At 41.6% G+C, this 20,728-nt stretch overlaps 1 protein-coding gene across 4 annotated transcripts in view; it reads right to left on the reverse strand.

Moving 5' to 3' along the window:
* Positions 1-20,728, reverse strand: part of CTNND2 (catenin delta 2) — a 661,272-nt gene that overhangs the window by 448,865 nt on the left and 191,679 nt on the right. Inside the window, exon 1 of one of the 4 annotated variants that reach the window (XM_040977418.1) lies at positions 7,769-7,827. The exons of 2 other annotated variants lie outside the window; for them this stretch is intronic. The gene's annotated coding sequence lies outside the window, so the exon portion shown is untranslated. Of the gene's footprint in view, positions 1-7,768; positions 7,828-20,728 lie in introns of those variants that run through there. One more of the 4 variants, XM_040977416.1, reaches the window with a different exon arrangement.

Genomic DNA, 20,728 nt, shown 5'->3' on the forward strand with positions numbered 1-20,728 from the left:
AAGGTCCATATTGTTCTAAAACAAATATTGCATTTTCCAAAAAATAAAGGTTTAAAATACAGGCACAGCACTTCTAATCCTGCTCCAATAAAATGCTCTGCTGGAGATGGAATAGGAAGATGCCACATACTTCAGCCTGAGACACTGCACTGCAGTGCCGTGATAAAAATGTCACTCTTCTACTACAGGAGAAAGCTACGTGCAAGCCCCACACTCATCTTTTTGAAACCCAGCAACTGGAGTGTTTGGGGACCAGCATGCGCGCACACACATGAGCTTCTGATCATCAATACCTTATTCTTGGTACTAAAGCACAGTTATGGGGGATTAATTCATTGCTGGTTACATAAGTGACAGAGGACAGAAGCTTTACGTTTCTTTCAGCCCCCAGTCCCCACTCAAGGGGGAAGCTTCTTCCCCTTTCATCTGCCCTTGCTCAGCCAGTTCAATCCCCACCCTCTGCGTTGTTGAAACACCTTTCCTGTGGTCTCTCCCAGCCAGCTCAGTAGACCCAATCTGCTTGACTAAGAGCATGGGCCCTTGCCCGACCCCGGGCCCTGGCCCTCAGCTGCCTTATGCTACATAAACCTCACCTGAAACAAGATGCAGGCTGTTTCATATTCATCCTGGGTACAGGCTGGCAGCGAGGCACCTCGGAGTCAATTCCCTCACATATACTTGCTTTGGCTGTAAGCTCTTGTTTTGTTCTGCCCTTTTCCCTTTCATTAAGAATTCTGTCTTCAATGAAAACTCAACTTTTCTCAAAATCTCTGATAAACAAGGGTAACAGTTTACCTGGCTTCCTTTTAAATGTTAACATGACTAGGCTCTTCAACAAAACTGACCCAGAGACTTAATATGATCTCCTTTGAATGGGTATAGCCCCAAGTAACCACAACACTCTGTACCCCTAGATAATTATCTTTTATTTTTATTATTATTTTTTTAGATAACAGTGTAACAGTGTTTTAATCAGGTTTTTTATTTATTGCTATAATAAAATTCCTGAGGCAGGCTGCTTTGTAAAGAGGAGAGTTTACTTGGCATCACAGCTCTAGAGGGGCCTTGCCTGGCAATTATTTGCTAATGGCAGCGTACTAAGGAGCACAGAGTATTGTACAACAAGAAATCAGTAGCACTGCCTCCATAGGCCTGGTCTTTTCTCTTCTTAGAAAGCCTTAAGGACTCAACCATGGGGAGCTCCACCCTGAGGACTTGGCTAATTCAGCACCTCCCAATGGCCCCACCTGCCCACACTTGCTCAGTACCTCAGGCAAGGAGTAAGCAGCGAAGCCCTGGGGGCACTCAACCCTTGACACTTGCCACCACATCCAAACATAGTCCTCCTGAGCCTCTCCCTGCTCAAAGGGAAGCTCTGTGAGGACAAAAGCTGTGTGATCTCTCCATTGCATAATTTCATGCATGTACCAACACAGCAAGCAGAATGATGATGGCAGGGAGTGAATGGTTGAGGCTAATTATGTGCCCCCGACCCCGCCCAGCTCCTATCACCATGAACCTGTCACCTGCACTCATGTGCAAGGGGACCTGCCAGTCTCTGGTCTGTAAAGCCTCTGGAAAGAGTTCTTGGATCGCCCTTGATGGGTCCTTCCAGCTCCTGCACAGCCAGTTTCTTTTCCTGCACAATCACTCTGGAGCTTCTTGAATGCTCTTGGGTGTAGCAGTCCTCCCTGACCTCTGAGGCACCAAGTCAGAGAGCTGTGCACAGCAGTTTCCCTAGGGTTCTGACACAGGGAGTTCCTGTGGCACCAACCCTATAGGCTTTCAATTCCCAACATGTTCGGCAGTGGGTTGCCGAGTTGCCAAAGGGGAAAAGTGCCTGGACTACCCGAAAGGAGCTCAGCAATCAAGCAAAAGAGAGGGTGTGGCAGGAGCAGGAAGCCTAGGAATGGGGGATTTCTAAAATCCAAGTGATACGGGTAAACTGGGCAGTGTCATTAGAAGGCTGACAGGGAATGAGCTGCAGAGTTATGCACAAATGGATTACAATCCTGCACTAATTCATTTCTGTGACTGCAAAATATAACGAAATGAAATAATTACTCAGCTCCACGGTTCACATCAAAAGTACAGCATGATATATATCACAGAGGGTCCTTGTGGGATTTAATGAGTGGCTGTCAGGAAATAATCGGAAGCAGATGTGATGTTCTCAATCATGTCATCAATTACCACTTCTGAGTAATACGACAAAATGGAGGGGTGAAGTTTGTACATTTTTGAAAAGATTATTTATTTGAAAGGCTCAGCAGCAGAGATCTTCCCTCCACTGGTTCACTCCCCACATGATGGCTGCAGCTGGGGCTTCGGCCAGCTGAAGAAGGGACCACCATCCTGATTTCCTACATGGGTGGCTGGCCAAGGACTTGCACCTGCTTTTCAAGGTTAACAGGGAGCTGGACAAGGAGTGGAGCAGGAACTACCGAAACCGCAGTTCTCATTTGGAATTTTAGTATTGCAAACCAGCTTAACCAGCTATGCAACATTTGCAACTGATACTAGTTTTAATTTTTAAAGATTAATTTATTTATCCAAAAATAAGTATTACAGGGAGATAGGGAGAGCTGGGTCCCACGGAGCAGCTGGGACTTCAATGATGTGATGCCGGCATTGTGGGGATTGTGACATACCCCACTAGGCCACAATGCCAGCCCTTGGTTTATACAGCTTTAAGTGAAGAAATGCACATTTCCTACTTGATTCCACAGATCCAGAGATGTGTTAAGTTTCTAAATGGAAAGGGAATGACATTTGACCAATCCACACATCTACATTTGCCCTCAGCCTGCACCAAACTTTCAGGTCTGGTTCACGAGCAGGCGGCAGTGCCCACTCTTGGCACTAGACACAAAGTCGAGGAGCTGTTGGTCCACATGGCTGAACAAGCAACAGGCTTGCAGTTCCTCAGGCTTAGAACACAGTCAACTCAAGCTTTCTCTCTGAACTTTTTTCCATCTCTACTGATGTATTCACTGCTTCCAATTTTCTGGCAGAACTTCTCCATGCCAATATGGGTACAGCCGATCCCCAGCCTGTGCTGTTAAATCTGATTACATTCAGCGTTTCAGCAGAGAATATAGTACCTCTTGAAGGAACTCTATTAATGCTGATGATAATGACCAGAAATTGGTTCAGAGGAGCATGAGGGCTTGAAGTGAACTGAAGCAGATGAAATGCACGGAGAAGGAATGGGTGAAACACACGGAGGCTATGACGAAATAATCCTGTTGGAGTCACTCTGTTTGGGGGACACGCATTCCAGCCTTGCACTACATGCAAAACAGTAGCCATGGCTTACAGAGCAGAGTTCACAGATCTGCATGCCTTGCATTGAAATGAGCAGGTTCAACGTTTTTAAACTAACTTTTCTTTTTTAAAAATGTGGAGGCCAGAGACTTAATATTTTAACTTCTACAGCAAGTAACTGTCACATTTTCAAAAATGTTTACACACTAGACTAGGTCTCTGCGTACTGAGCCATAATGTACTGTTTATCAAATTTCTAGAACCTTCAGAGTTGGCTTTTAAAATCATATGTGCTAGAGTTTAAACTTGTAAAACACGAGATAAACTTGGGATAAAGGCAGATGATTTGATCCACAGAGGCAGAAATATAACCACTCTCTGCAGACTTTTCAGGTAAGCCAACATCACACATGACCCAAAAATACCAGATACCACCACAGACACGAGCAACTCTGACTAATTATTTTTAGGATCCTAAGGATTCTGTTTTATAACAGAGACTTAAATAGAGCTGCTGATTGAATATGATCACAAAAAACAAACCAGGCCTTTGAAATGTATTTCTCAACTTCAAGGTAGACAGAAATAAGAAACACATCAGCTAATGTTTTAGAGTTTATATAGACTTCTGTTATCTTTAACATTTATCTATTTATTTGAAAGAAAGATTTAAAGAGACAGGAGAGAAACAGAAAGATCGGGTAACTGCTGGTTCAGGTTCCTGGCAGCTGCAATGGCGGGGCTCGGCCAGGCTGAGTCAGGAGCTTCATCTGTGTCTCCCATATAAGCGACAGAGGCCCAAGCATTTGGAACATCTTCTACTACTTTTTTTGAGCACATTAGGTGACAGCTAGACTGAAAACGGAGCAGCAGGAACAGAAAGCAGTGTCCACACGGGTTGTCAGGGTTGTAAGTGGCAACTTGTAGATTCCCTGCTTAACAAATTTCCCTGGCAAGGGGGTTGGTATCCTGGTGCCAGGCACTATACAGCCCACTGCAACACTATCACCCCACGTGGACACAGGTTACAAGTCCCTGCTGCTGCACTTGCTCTCTAGCCCTTTGCCGATGGCAAAGAAAAATCAGTGGAAGATGACCCAAGAGCTTGGATCTGCCAAATCACATGGGAGACCCAAATGGAACTTCTGGCTCTTGTTTTCACTCCGGCTCACTCCTCACATGGAAATGGCTGGAGAGAAAAACAGTGGATGGAAGTTTTCTCCAACTCTGAACTCTGCCTTTGAAATAAATAAATTCTTAGAAGAAAATCCCTTGAAGAACATATAGAATATGTACTGAACCTGTGCGAGAGCTGACACATTGCATTGTCACAAGACAGAAGCTGGAGGCATTCACCAAATTTCCATAGCTAGAGGGTGAAAACAGGGCTTAATACTCCGAGTTCTCCAGCTAAGAGCTCACCTGACATCAAGCCACACAGGGAACATCTCAACTGTCTGCTATGATGCAACAGACCTGGCTAATAATGCTGATAAAGAGCAAATTTTGAATCTGCTGCCTATATGTGATTCCTTTTTCTCCTACCCAATTTCAAATAATAGGCTGAAAGAAATAATTTCATATACTTACTACTTATTACTTTTTTAAAAACTGGGCAAAAAGCAAAACATATTTGATGCTTATCTATTTGTTAGTATAGGAATATATAAGTTGAGATTCTCATTTGTACTTTGAACAAATATGAGAGGAATGGGTCTAGGTGCTAGGAATGCATCAACAAAAACAATTAGATTAAAAAATCCATGCCTTCGATAAGTTCACATTCGAGTGAGGAAAACATAAACAAAATGAATGCACGGATGATACGGGGTCAGCTGCAGTAAAGGCATTAGAGACGAGGAATTCAAGAAAAGAACATGGTACAGAAGCCATTTGTGCAGGAAGGTTAGATCTTTGGCCTCACTGACATGGTGACACATGAGCAAATACCTAGAAAAACGTGGGATGAAGGCATGGGTGTATCTGAGTGGGTTGGGAAAATGGTGGTGGAGCTGGGAGCCTGTTCCAGGAGCAGCCAGGAATTTCCCATGCTGCAGCCAACTGACCACAGGAAAGAATTCTAAACTACACAGGAGATTCAGGGTGACAGGTTCGAGAGCACTGTGGCCCTGTAGGGTCACTCCAAAGATCTGGACTTTTCCTTACACACAAGAGTAACATATGTGAGTTACATTTTCTGGGGATTTTTCTGGCTGAAACGCATGAAAAGCCCTAATAGTCAGTGTTTTCTGGCTATTATTTGTTTTCATCATCTTTCTTTCTCTTTAGTTAGCTGGACAGAATCCAACAGATACACATGCAAATGCACTGCACGACCAGCCACACTGTCATGCTCTCCCTGGCTGAGCCTGCACTGCAGTCAGCATTTCACTTCATCAGAGTTAGGACTTCTCACATCCGGGACCTCCCCAGATTGCTTGGCTCTGGATGCCACTTTTGTGTGCAGCAGTGTATCCAACACACAAGCAGGGAGTGCTGAGCAAAGGACCACACAAAACCCAAGTATGAGTCATGAGTATCTGATCCAACTCCACATCAGAATTCACCTGCCAGCAAGTTATTTAAGGAAATGCAACTATCAGCATTTGTTTCTCAGTCATTTACACTGAATCTTTGGGTCAGACTTATAAAGTGGGATTCTCAATTTCAGCATAGTTGGCTCATTTGCATGACAGCTGTAATGGTCTGAGAAAAATATATATATATAGGATAATTGAAACTATTTTCAGTTTTTCAGTAAAATAACACAGAAAGAAACTCACAACTTGGCATTTAGAAATACAAAATAATTTTTAATCACATACTTTGACTTTGCTTAAGTGTTGAAATGCTTTCTGGAAATATTTCTATTATCTTCAGATGTCCCACATAATGTAAATAACAAGATTTAGAGAAAATGTCATAAATATGTCAAGTTTCCTTTTCAAGCAAAATACCTGTATTTTGTGATAAAATTTAATAAACATTTATGCTATATAATTAACTTGTTTATGCTTATAAATGCTTTACTTGGATCACATCCTTATGCTTCGATCTATAGTTTGTAGATGGAGCATCACTTAACCCTATTTCATGACACGATGCACTATATTCCTCACCCAGAGCACCAGTTAATTCTTCCAGAGTTTAGACAACATTATCACATAGAAGTCAATACAGAAATCCTCTCCCAAGGTCAAAGTTTTCCTAAATGATCACCCTTAATCTGTACCATTAAAGTCCCCTTTTATCTCCTAAAAGAGATTTTTTTAGCCTTAATATGATTAACATAAACTCCCAAGTTTTAATTAATTGAAATGACATATTTAGTAAGAGACGCCCCTATAATCTATATAATCCTTCCTTTGTTAGCTGCTTTGGAATGGAGTGCATTTATGGCTAGGCAAATAAAATTTGAAAATATGTTACACCATTTCTCATAAAAAGCAACCTTTTTGCAATCAACATAGTCATTCCTCGATACAAAGTCATCCACTTTTTTTTCAAATCGTATTAATCAAGTAAAAGTTTTGTCTTGCGATGACTGTAATTAAGCTAAAATCCTTCTCTATTAACACTGTAACATAAAACCTAATGGGATTATGGGATCCTACAAGGTACATCTATCTTGTAAGTATGTAACGGTCTGATACACAATTTTCCTAGACACCGTCAGCAAGCTTAACCGCCAGCTTTCTGCAATCAATGTGTTTCTTTAATCTGTTGAGCCTCACAAACATTTTAACTGCAGTGGCAACACAGGTGAAATCCATAAAAACTCATTATAAATTTTGGTCAATGATTCTCTCGATGAGTTATCTGAAGCAAGCAATCCGGGAACACTTGGATGGGAGAGGTTTCCGATAATTACGGGATGTGAGCTCTCCATTCACACCTGCACCATTTAGGAAGATCAAAACATGTAATTATTGTATTGCAGTTCTAATATAAAACTCATTGAGAACCAAACAGTCTCTGAGAAAAGAAATGCAATGCAACAAGTTAACTGTGTACAGCTACTTTACATAGTGGCTCTAGCTGGCTGAGCTCCATGCCTCTGCTGTCCATGAGCGATTTCTTTCTGGGTGGGGTTGCTCATTAAATTGTGCAGCCAAGTAAAGGGAGATTCACAATTTCCAGATTGCAAATGTCTGTTTACATGGCTAACTATATAACTGTCAGAAAGTCTAAAGGCTGTATCTGGGACACAGCAAATCTTACTAAAAACATTTTGAAAGAGATGTAACGGCTTGTTAATAGGGCAAAGGCACCTCAAATCTTACAACTACTTCCTGTTTCATTTGGTGAGTTGGTTTGCATAACCTCATTGCTCATATACACAGTAAACTGACAACCAAGAGATCACAAACAAATTTAAACCTTTTCTACACATAACTTTCAACCCACAGCACTAAAACTTTTAGTTAAAACATGACTAATTTAAGCATTGAAAAACCAAAGACAGTTCATTTTCACTTTGTTTCTTTTACCTTTTCTGCACCTTTGGAAACAAATGATCCTTAAATACTTGGAAAAGAGCGGTCCAGGCAAAGCAGCCCACCAGTCTTCCCTCCTTCCCGAGAGGTGGAGGCACTGCAGGCGGTTCCAGGCACCCACCCACCTGCTCCTCCCTCCCCACACTGAGGGCTAAAAAGAACCAGAGAAGAGCTGCAAAACAGCGGAGGTGGCCAAGAGCATCCTGCAAGAGTCAAGACGCCGAATGATGCTAGTTTTCTTTCTGCTTCCACTCTCAAACAGTTCAGGAGAAAGCAGAGCAAGCTGCACCAGGGATACCACAAGCCTAGTGGCTGCCTCCTTAAAAGAGAAAAATAGAGTTCAGCCACGCACAAAGGTCTCCATAGCAACAGTGAGTTTAGACCCCACCGCCATTATTTATGCAACATTTCATCGCAAAAGGACCCTCCCACTAGGAGCCCAGACAGATTCTAGTTTTCCAATCTTCCATTCCTTTGCCTTTACCTGTATCTAGACTCAGTTATTTCCATCCAGATTCCCAGCTCTATCCCCATCTCAACATGAGAAACAAAACAAAACTACTGGAAACAAAAGCAGCAACAACAAACAAGATTATAAAGATTCTCAAACTGAATCTAGACTTCCTTTCCACCCTGAATTCAACAGCAAGAAACAGATTCAAGATTTTTTAAAGTTCACATTCAAATTCACTCTAGTTATGTTTTTTTTTCCCTTTCCCTCCCCTCCTCTCCCCTTCCCTCCCCTCCCTTTCTTTTCCTCCTTCCTTCTTTTCCTTTCCTTTCTCTCCCCTCCCCTCCACTCTCCTCTCATTTCCTGTCCTTTGTTCTCTTTTATAATATTCACTTCCATTTTATTTGAAAGATGGTGAAACACAGGGGGTTAGATTTTTCATCTGCTGGTTCACCTTTCAAATGCCCTAAACAGTCAGTGTTGGGCCAGGTCACTCTCTGGAGCCCAGATTTCCACGTGATCTTCCACATGGGTGACTAGGGTCCAACTACCTGAGCCACCCTATGCTGCATCCCGGGATGGATAACCAGGGCGCTGGGACTCTGACTTGGGAAGCAGGAATCCCAAGCAGTTAGCTGACCTCACCACTTAGGTAAACACACTCCCTTCACTAGAGTTTCATTCTTAAGATGAACAGTTGTTTGGTAAACACAAGTTTAATCAAATTAAATCATTTTCTGAAATAAGGCTGTAATTCTAAAGGACTGTAAAATGTGGCAAAATTTAAGAGGACTCACATAAAACAAACTAAAAGCTGCTAATTTTTAAAAAAAGATTTATTTACTTTGTATTAGAAAGTCAGATACACAGAGAGGAAGAAAGCTGGAGAGGAGGATCTTCCATCCACTGAGTCACTCCCCAAGTAGCCACAATGACCAGAGCTGAGTCAATTTAAGCCAGGAGATTCTCCAGGTCTCTCATGCAAGCACAGGACCCCAAAGCTTTGGGCTGTCCTCGACTGCTTTCTCAGGCCACAAGCAGGGAGCTGGATGGGAAGTGGGGCCACTGGGACACGAACTGGCATGTTCAAGGCAAGGACTAAAGGCTACTGCGCTGGGCCCCCAGCTCTTGATTTTATAGTTACATCATGTATGTTGATAACAACCCCAGCAATGACAGTACCTCAGATTTCTCTGAGTCCTTTGCTCAACTGTACTCTGCATCACAACTTCCAAAGTCATAAATTTATCAAAGTGTTTTAATGGTTTTCACTGAACCGGATAATAAATGGAGCCTGTCCATAGTATGTAATTAGATGACCAATGGCAAGTAACTTAAAAAGTCCCAATGCAATTAAAGTGCTCTAAGATTATATCAGCGCAAGTTCCTCAGAGTTACTAGATACTTTAAGATTTTTTAACATAAAGAGCACAGATTTTATGCGATCCACAGGTACACTTATAAGAAGAAAATCAGAGTACACTCACTGCCCTCCTCCTCTCAGCATCGCCTCCCTCCTTATCAAACATACTGGCAGTTCTAATCTTGCAAAGATTTCAATATTCTTTGATTAATGATAAAAGTAACAGAATTCCAATCAAAACCTTAATGTACTTGCTTTCTTGGGCGTTCAAAGGCCAAAGTAATGGATGGTGGATTCTAAGCTTGTACAGGAACGCAAAGGATCAGGAAGAATACAGTCTTGAACAAGAAGAAATCTGATTTCATAAAATGGCAGTAATTAGGGCCATGCGAATTCCATGAATCCAGGGACAAACAGAACAGTCGAACAACAGGGAGCACAGACATCACACCACAGGCACCTGCCCTGGGAGAGGTGGGCGGTCACAGGGCAGAAGGACAGCCCGAAAGCAACTTGACTCCAGCTCTCTCTCTCTCACACACTCACACACACACACACACACTTTTGGTGGGCAGGTCTAGATATGAAAGATGAAATTGAAAAACTCTTGAGAGTAAAAGAAATAGCACACATGGGCTTTCAGGTATCCCAGGATTTATTCTGTGGGACAAAAAATGTCTAATCACAAAAGGAAATCAAATAGTTACAATTTGGAACACGGTAAAATTTGAGAATTCTGTCTACCAGACACCACTAAGAAATTAAAAATATAGTAACGGAAACATATTTTTGTTTTTTTTCTCTAAGAATATGTATAAATATGTAATGTAACATAATGAATAATTACTTTGTAATCCCATAAAAATGAAGCGCTTCAGAAGATATTCACGTGGCCAATAAATACAGGAAAAGATAATCAACTTCAGTGTTTGTTCAGACCATACAGTTTTGGACACTATGGGGTGGCACTGCACATCCATATGAATGGGAGAGAGAGGATGAGAGCCACTGACTGGAGAGCAGCAGATGCTAAGAGAATGTCTCCGTGATATAACCGGGCAAGTGAAATGGTAAAATAAATTTGATCTTCGTCATTCTTTTCTAAAACTTTTTTATATATCCACTCTATTTTTAGTGATAACAGTCCTAAGAAAGCAATAAAAGAAATCTCACATAAGTAGAACAGAAGAAATCAAGCATCATACAGCAGGGCCGGTCACACACTGCTCAAATGCCCAGGAAGTGGAATGGAAATATTATGGTACACAATGAATTGACACTCAGCCAGAACAGCACACTGTCAACAAGCAGAGGCAAGGTGGTGGCTGAATCTCAAACAAAAGGGAGCAAGAGTGTTCGATGCATCTCTACTCTGTGCGCATGCGAGCCCTTTAAAAAACCCTCCAATTTGGGCCCAGCACAGTGGCACAGTGGTTAGGGTCCTCGCCTTGCATGCCCAGGATCCCATATGGGCGCCAGTTCTAATCCCGGCAGCCCCGCTTCCCTTCCAGCTCCCTGCCTGTGGCCCAGGAAAGCAGTCAAGGACGGCCCAAGGCTTTGGGACCCTGCACCCGTGTGGGAGACCCGGAAGAGGCTCCTGGGTTCGGATCGGCATAGCATCGGCCGTTGCGCTCACTTGGAGAGTGAATCATCGGACGGAAGATCTTCCTCTTTGTCTCTCTCTGTGTATCCGCCTTTCCAATAAAAAAAATAATAAAAATAAATCTTTAAAAAAAAAAACCAATTATTTTGAATCACAGAGCTTTGGAAGACGTAGGAGATGAGTATGTGTAAACACAGGAACATTATTTACCTGCTAAATATTCTTGATTTTTTTAAAGTTATTTTAACATCAGAGATTTCCAAAAACATCTTTGTTCCTTTCACTTTTACAAGCAAATAAAGGATGTTTACATTATACAAAATAAAAGTACAAGTAAGGATGGAGGATTTATTATCTGATATGTTTGCATTAATTTTAAAATAGTTCACTATGTGGCAGTCCTTATGGACAAAAAGAAGAAGAAGAAGAAATTAAAGTTCCTTTTAACCTCCTGAGCGCTTTTACATAGTCAACACAACGGCAAGGTAGAGCGCTAATTCGTCCTAACACAGGGCTTTGATTTACAAATAAATTTAATAACAATTTAAAGTGCTCTTTCAAGAAGACCGGGTTCTTCCTAAAGTTTTGGCACTTCATTTTCATCTTCAAATCCACAAACCAACAGAAAACTCTGTGATTCTATTTATTATCCTTCCAGACTCTAAGGTATAAAATTACACATGATAGACAGCCAAATTAAGGAGTCTGTCTTCCAAGGGGCAGGATGAAACCCTGGCATGAAGATTCTGCTGCAATTAGATAGTTGCAAGCAGGAATATTCTGAGGGCAAACCCAGCCTTTTGGTCCAGGCTTCATCTGTGCTGCCCAGGGCCACGCTGGATGGAGGAGGTGGGTCACAGCATCACGCTGGATGGAGGAGGTGGGTCACAGCATCACGCTGGATGGAGGAGGTGGGTCACAGCATCACGCTGGATGGAGGAGGTGGGTCACAGCATCACGCTGGATGGAGGAGGTGGGTCACAGCATCACGCTGGATGGAGGAGGTGGGTCACAGCATCACGCTGGATGGGGAGTGGGTCACGCATCACGCTGGATGGAGGGTGGTCACAGCATCACGCTGGATGGAGGAGGTGGGTCACAGCATCACGCTGGATGGAGGAGGTGGGTCACAGCATCACGCTGGATGGAGGAGGTGGGTCACAGCATCACGCTGGATGGAGGAGGTGGGTCACAGCATCACGCTGGATGGAGGAGGTGGGTCACAGGAGGAAAAGAGGAAGTCAAGCACAAGTTTGGACTTCTGCCTGGAGCCCTGGCACAGAGCGCTGTTCAGATAAAGCTGAAACTTTGCTGCTGCCTGCTGCTGCCCTAAACTTGCAACTCATTGTGGGACACATAAAAGAAAACAGGAGCACGGGGTAAGGCTAAATGGGGAGCAGGGAGGAAAATCCCCGAGCCTAGGAACTGTCTCATGAAAACTAAAAATTAAAACACAAATTAAAAAAAAAGACCTTGAGTACTAAGTAACTGTCAGTACCTGCCCATCACTTGCACGGCTGCATTCATTCGTCCGGGCAAGTCAAACCCCAGGAATAAAAGATGTTCTTGTTCTGGGCTCTCTCCGGGAGTTTACAACGGGCTAGTAACACTTCCCCTCACTCTATGCCTTATGCTAACACTGATGTGACTGCAGACTGAAAACAACAAAGGTTTTCAGGGCAGATTTCCACTCTGGCCTAAAATGATTCAAAGCACTTTTGGTTTCTCAAACAGGATAAGAACTTCATCTTCCCTGGAAGAGTTCAACCCCTTTGCATTTCTGGTAGTGTAAACTTTCAGTGCATGAAATTTATATGACTTTATATTTCTGATATAAAGAGAGCTTGAAGACAGGAATTTCCAGCTGCCAAGTATATAACGAGAATGAATGCAAGGGAATACAATTAGAAATTATGTTTTAAAAATATATTAATTAATTAGAAGGGAACACACTAGCTCTATGGATTATTCATGAATGCCTCTTAAAATACCAGAATGCACCGATTTTGCCATGAATTATGCATCGACGATGGCAAATATAAAAATTCTCAATTTTTAAGCAGTCTCAGCCGCCCTTCACCCGCAAACACATTCACATATATATGTGTGCATGCCTTAGCAGGCTGCAATTTCCACAACCACACAACAGTGTTTCCTCATGCTCTGACCTCCCACTTAGTACCAGATGGAAACTGTCTATTACATTTTACACATTTGCATATCTCAAGCATGCATTTAAGGTACCAGTCTTCCAAGAAATAACTCAAAATCTCTGACTACTAAGAATACTGTACCATCGCCCAATATTCGGAGTGGCACTGCGTTCACTTCTGTACAATTACTTCACGTCATCTGGTATCCTTTAACATCTATGTAGAGTGGTGATCATGAATAAGTTTTGTTCAAAACAGAGTGTGCTCTGTTTCTTGCCTGGACTTAGGTATTATGTCATTGCCTCTGGCTGAAGCACTTAAGGAATACCAAGAAGACGACGCACATGACTAAGCATTTTAAGTTCTTCCCACAGTGTGTTTGGATAAGACACCAAACAGACTAGTTCAGATATATTTCTTTATCCCCTCCCCAACCAAAAAGACAAATCAAAAAACAACACACACATGTGCGCGTGCACACACACACACAACACACAGACACAAACCTTAGGGTTTAAGGAAATCAGACAGATCCATTTAAAATCAATTTAAATCAGTTCTACAAAACCTACCACATTCAATACATCAAGTCATAACTAGACACATATTTTGTATAGCACCCTGCAGGAAATATTCTCCTTGAATGCTATCACAGTTTCTGACTGTGGTGCAATCTGTATTCTAACTAAACAGTTAACTTGTCTTCTGCGAAGTTAAGATGCAGAGCATGATGAGGGGAAGTGGTTTGCTCGGTCAAGGGGATGGAAAATCACAGAGGGGCAGAGCTCACACTAGTGTTCCTGTACTTTCCACTCCAGTGTTCTGCGTGTTTGTGTACATCTGTCAGTACCTTTCAGAACTGCTGTGGTATATAACTATCTGCTCAGCCATCTTCTATTCACTATGGTAGATTTGTTGCACATCTTCTTCAATGCCTGAGAACCTTCTTTCTTTCTGTTTTCTTTCTTTTTTTTTAAGATTTATTTTATTGATTTGAAAAGCAGAGTCACAGACAGGGAAAGAGGAATAACTGCTGGACTCAGATGCTCACTCCTCCGATGGCTGCCATGGCTGGGTGTGGGTCTGTCTGACGTCAGGGTCTCTCACTTGTACAAAGGGGAATGACTTGAGCTGTCTGCTGCTGCTTTCCCAGGTGCATCAGAAAAGGGCTGAGTCAAGAGTAGAACAGATGGGAATGGAATCACCCAGAGCCCATAGAAAATTCTGGTACTGCAAGTTGTGGCTTAAATTGTTAGACCACAACACTATCCACAACACTGAATTAATTCATTATCCAGTGAAGTATCAACTGTGTGTGGAGTAGGGTAGAAGGCAAACTATACAAATCCAAACTGATTACTAACAATGCCTTAGCTGTATGTGCTGCAACAGTCTTACTTCCTTACCATTTGGCAAAATAATTAATTATCCTATGAGAATTATATTTTCACTTTATTTGGAAGGTAGAAACAATCCTCCATGAATGAGTTCATTTGCCCAGTGACTACCACAGCCAGAGCGGGGCCACATTGACGCCAGGAGTGCAGAGTTCAATGCAGATTTCCCCTTACTTGTTGCCTCTCCCAATGTGTATTTGCAGGGAGCTGGCACTTGAACCCACGCACTCTGACGCAGGATACAGATAGCCAAAGGGGTGTGCTACTGAAACATGGCTCCCACCTTGATTTTGAAGTCTTTTCTATAAGGTTTTTTTTTTATTTTATTTTATTGTTGTTTACATTGTATTATGTGGTGCAGTTTTATAGGCGCTGGGGATTCCCCCCACCCCTCCCATACCCCTCCCCCCATGGTGGATTCCTCCACCTTGTTGCATAACCATAGTTCAAGTTCAGTTGAGATTCATTCCTTGCAAACACATGCCTAGCATAAAGTTCAGCGTCTTATTGTCCAGATAAGTTCAGTGGCCTCTTGGGGAGACCTTCTCTGGTCTGAAGGTAGGGCTAACAGAGTAAAGATCCGGTCAGTTAAAAGCCCCAACAAAACCTCAGTATCAATATACAACATTATGGAATTAATTGATTGACATAGTATTGAGTAAACAATATGTTCAAAATAATGCAAGTTCCATTCTTCGAAACATCTGGGTTGAGACAGTATCAATGACAGGTTCAAAAAATAACAAACAACCAAACCAAACAAAACAAAACAATTACAGGTTAAATCAAGGCAAACATGTGGTATCTAACCTTTTGGGATTCGCTCATTTCCCTTAGCATTATAGTTTCCAGTTGGGCCCATTTAGCCACAAAGAACTGCATTTTGTTTTTTTTAATAGCTGAGTAGTATTCCATGGAGTAGATGAACCAAAGCTTTCTTATCCAATCTTCTGCTGATGGGCATTTTGGTTGCTTCCATGTTTTTGCAATTACTGATTGTGCTGCAATGAACATAGGGATGCATGTTGGTTTGTCGTAAAACAGGTGTTTTGGATATATTCCTAGGAGTGCTATTGCTGGGTCATATGGTATGCAGATTTTGAGTTGTTTGAGTGTTCTCCAGACTGATTTCCGTAAAGGCTGTACCAATTTGCAGCTCCACCAGCAGTGGAGTAGGGTTCCCTTTTCCCCGCATCCTCGCCAGCAAGCGTCGTTGGTGTTCTTGTTTATGTGGGCCAATCTTACTGGTGTTAGGTGGTACCTCATCGATGTCTTAATTTGGATTTCCCTTATTGCTAGGGAGCTGGAACATTTTTTCATATGTTTGTTTGCCATTTGGACTTGTTCCTTTGTGAAATGTTTGCCCATTTCCCGTGCCCATTTCTTGAGTGGCTTGTTTGTTTTGGTTTTTTGGTTGTTTTGAAGTTCTTTGTATATCCTGGAAATTAGCCCCCTATCGCCTATATAGTGTGCAAAGATCTTCTCCCACTCTGTGGGTTGGATAAAAGACCTAAACCTACATCCAGAAACCTTCAAACTCTTGCAAGAAAATGTAGGAAATACCCTGCAAGACCTAGGAGTAGGTCCCGACTTTCTAAGAAGGACACCAAAAGCAATAGCAGTTGAGAACAGAATAAACAAATGGGACCTCATCAAACTAAGAAGCTTCTGTACAGCAAGGGAAACATTCTATAAGGTTTTTGATTACAGATTTCTAAACATAATCCATAAAGTCGGTGGATCTCACCATATGTTATAAAGTTGGCTGATTCTAGAATTGATATTGAATTTTTCAAAACCAAAGTTGAGACTTGCTCAGAGTTGTTTAGGGTGCATAAATACTGAGGCTGTGCCTTTACCAACTTCAGTCCCTCTAGAATGAAATGGTTCCTTGATGTTTTCAGATCTGCTCCCATGACTGGATGAGACAGTAACAATCAGGTAGTTCTGCACATTTCTGCTGCATTCTCTACTCCATGCTCCAAGTTTACATCGCGGGCTCCCTCGCACTAGGAGTATTTTTTAATGAGGAGCAGGTACTGTCGGATAGGTAACTCGGTACTGGATAATGATTCACTTTGTACATCACTGACATTATCTTTGTCTTCCTATGAGAAGCAACAGTGACAACAGTTTTGTTGTTATATTTAAAAATGTGAGACATAGGGTGTACTCTCCCCATGGTTCCTGTGCACACCCCCAAAAAGAAGGTTATTATTTTCTGGATGAGAAAACATATTTAGAGAGGTTAAATAATTCACCTTAAATCACACAGATCCTAAGTGGTGTAACCCATACCTGAGTACAGTGGGGGTTGACTTCACTCTCAGCAACTAAAGATGGAGTGACTCACTCAGAAGGATTCGAGCTAGTTCGCTTGAAGTCAGGTCTACACACCAGCACATCACGAGCCCTCTCCTGCACCCATTTAGGGAGTGAACCAGCAGACGGGTTTTTGCATGCGCCTCCTGTGCAGAACTTCTCTTTTCATGGGGTTATGGAGGGCACAAAGTTTACCATTTTGGTTGTAAGAAATGGCACATGAACCTGGCTATATAATTCTTGGACAGTTCTGTTTCATGCTTGTGGACCTTGAGGGCAGAACACTGTTCAGGGATTCAAATGACGTTCTGTTGGTATACAGTAGAAACTGGAGCTACGTGCTGTGAGATTCCAAAGAAACACTTCCAACACGCATGGATAAGGCTTCCTTTCAAGAAATCCCAAATGTTGAGAACAAACGTTTCAGGTCCAGTTGCAATCACAATTACATATGCAGATCTGAGCTTCAGTGAGCCATCATTAAAACATGTGACTCAACTTGTGCCTCCCTGTGCACCATCTGCATTCCTTTATCTTTGGGTTACTTAAAAGATTGTATTAGTACATGAATACAGCTCCATTGTTAATCAGTGTGTGAGAAGTGTTTGTTCATATCTAGATTCTAGGCAATATTTGAGGCACACTGAAGTGGTAAAAATCTATGTAAGGTATGTTTGAAATATTTTCTATGGCTACATTTAGCAATCTCAGTGCCCACAATTGAGCCAGTATGTCTGCACATCTTTCTAGATGAAGAGCAGTCCAGAAAAACTGTATCTCAAAATGAATGAGTGGAGCACTACCGCACAGTGATGTTGGCAATGAGCTCAGCAGTTAACAGCACAGAAGTCAGAGGTTGGAGTGCACGGGTGCGAGAATGGACAGAAACATCACGGAAGCAGACGCGGCAGACATCTGTGAGCGCCTGTCTGTGGCTGAGACAGAGAGCTCCCAGAGACAGACCTCAGCTGAACGAAAAGACAGTGAAGAATTCTCAATCCGATCAGGATTCTGTAGCTTAGGAACTTAAAGCATCAGGACTTTCTGGAAGATACATTATTTTTGTGGGATTATTGGTAGATCACAAATATTTCAGAATACCTCATGTCAGAAGGAGAAGCATAACTGTGGATTAAGGGAATATTTCAGATTAGTCTATGTACAATGTTATTCATTCTGTTATTTAACAATTGGGGGAAAATTCAAATTTTGTTTTCTTTTTAGAAAATGGCTTCTTTGAAAAGCACTGTTACAGAGCCAGACAGAGGGAGGGAGGGCGAGAGGGAGATCTACACAGAGCATGCTTCCATCGGCTGGTTCACTCTTCCAATGACCACAGTGACTAGGGTTGGGCAAAGCTGAAGACAGGACCCAGACCTCCGTCTAGGTTTCCAACAGGGTGGCAGAGCACTTGAGACATTTTTTGCTGCTTTCCCAGAGGTCTTAGCTGTGAGTAGGTTCAGAAAGGGAACATCTGAGACTGTGAATAAAGCTCAATGGGATGCCAGCATGGCAGGTGGCAGTTAAAACCACTCTGCCACAATGCTGGTGCCACTAGTTTGTTTTTCACATAGCATTTTCATCATTGTTTTGTTTATGAAAAATTGAATTATCAGAGTCTAATTCGTTGAATTTGGTAAGGAGTCTAATAATACTAGGGAATGTGGTATATTGCTGTATGAGAATTTTATTTTTCATGTAGGAAGTTTTCTGGGAAGGAAGATGCAGAATATTAAAACACAAATAATTGGAACAGATTAAGTTCATGATTTTCAGAGTAATATATCTCTAAATTCTAATGTAGTCTGAAGTTGTTCATCATTTTATATTTATTGAAATTATTTTATTAAATTTAGTTGTTAATATTTAATTTTTCACTCTTATAATTCATTATAATTTTAATAACTGTTATTTTTCTAAATGAAAAGATATATCATGATGATAATACATAAATGTGTTGCTTGTGGTTTATAAAATTGTTCACATAAATTATCACTTCTGATGTTCTTAATAATCCTTCTAATAGTTATTTATATCTAATATGGGACAATGTTATGAATTTGGTAATAGGAAGCTAATCTATGTCAACATTCTCATTTAGGAAGTTACACTCTAATTACGCTAAAGCTTAGGCAAATTTTACAGTACACTCAGGTACGGTACACTGGAAGGACTCAGTACCACAGTCCTTCACCTCACTCCTTGCTGGACCGTCCGGAGAGCTGTGCCACGCTGGGCGAAGTGGCCTCCTCACACCTGCTGTTTGTTCTCACACAAAAACATTCCCCCAAGAGTGTGGTAAAAAAGGTCTCTGAAATAATTAGGTATTTAAAGCACTAAACGGAAATTAATGACACAGAATCTTTTGAAATCTACTTTCTTACTATAAAATGCCCCAACATAATTTAATTTTGAACATTGCAAATGTTCCAGAACAATGCACCACCCTCAGCGCTCCAACAGTTATAGTATCATAAATATGAAACTCTAACTATGACTATACCAGAGGGTTTTTAATTCTTTTTTATTATTGATATTAAGAATGGCTCCATTATTTTTGTCTTCTGGGATGATTTGTGAATGCAAAGCCACATTGTGAAACCATCTTTTCTTCAAGTTCCATGCGGGCATGTGTCAGTATGCAGCATAAATATGATGATATTAAATAGTGCTATGCAAACACTTTCTTTGCAGTGACAGCAAGAAACAAGGCTACTGCCCTTTGGCCAAAGGCCCAGAGCATCTTAACCAGTCACCTGTCCAGATGGGAGAGTGACACACTGAGCCAGTCGGGACAAAAGTAGAACTGTCTTATAACGTCCAGGTTTCAACAAGATAGAATGCGATGGACAACTTTTATTTTCTCCCTAAATATTAAGAAAAGAATCAACAATCTTTCACTTTCCAAACTAATAATATTCAAATATGATGCTGGGCTGAAGGAACAAGCTTTTGTTCTGTAGGTTTCCTGTACTGGAAAAACCCTGAAGCCAATGAGGGACACAAACCGTTTGTGTAACACAATATAACTGTTAATTAAATAAATTATTTTGAGAAATGGTACATAGAAGAATCATTTGATAATTTAAAAACTAAAACCACTCTACCCTATTGTACAGAGTTGTTTAGGAGAGGATTGCAAAATGGGTATCTTAACAAAGCAGGCCACAAGAAATCACTTCACTTAATGCCTCTTCTTCCAAAATGGGACAGGAATTTATCAGCAGCACACAAACAGAAACATTACTGTTTTGTAAAGCTGTGGAATATAATTTCTTCTCCTGTTAGCACATTAAAAGGATGGCCATCTGTTTGCGTAATGAAAGGTCATGAAGCAAGCAAAATCTCTGTACCCACATTACCATTTTTAAGGATTTATTTATTTGTATTTGAAAGATATACAGAGAGGAAGAAAGAGACCAAGATCTTTCATCCACTGATTCACCCCCCAGTGGCCACAACTGCCAGAGCTGAGCTGATCTGAAGCCAGGACCCAAGAGCTTCCTCCAAGTTTCCCACGTGGATGCAGCATTCCAAGGCTTTGGGCTGTCCTCGACTGCTTTCCCAGGCCATAAGCAGGGAGCTGCACTGGAAGAGAAATGGCTGGGACATGAACCAGCACCCATATGGGATCCTAGCACGTGCAAGGTGAGGACTTAACCACTATACCACTGGG

The sequence above is a fragment of the Ochotona curzoniae genome, unplaced genomic scaffold (assembly GCF_017591425.1).
Source record: "Ochotona curzoniae isolate NIBS_2020 unplaced genomic scaffold, NIBS_Ocur_1.0 contig_2754, whole genome shotgun sequence".
NCBI classification, from domain to species: domain Eukaryota; kingdom Metazoa; phylum Chordata; class Mammalia; order Lagomorpha; family Ochotonidae; genus Ochotona; species Ochotona curzoniae.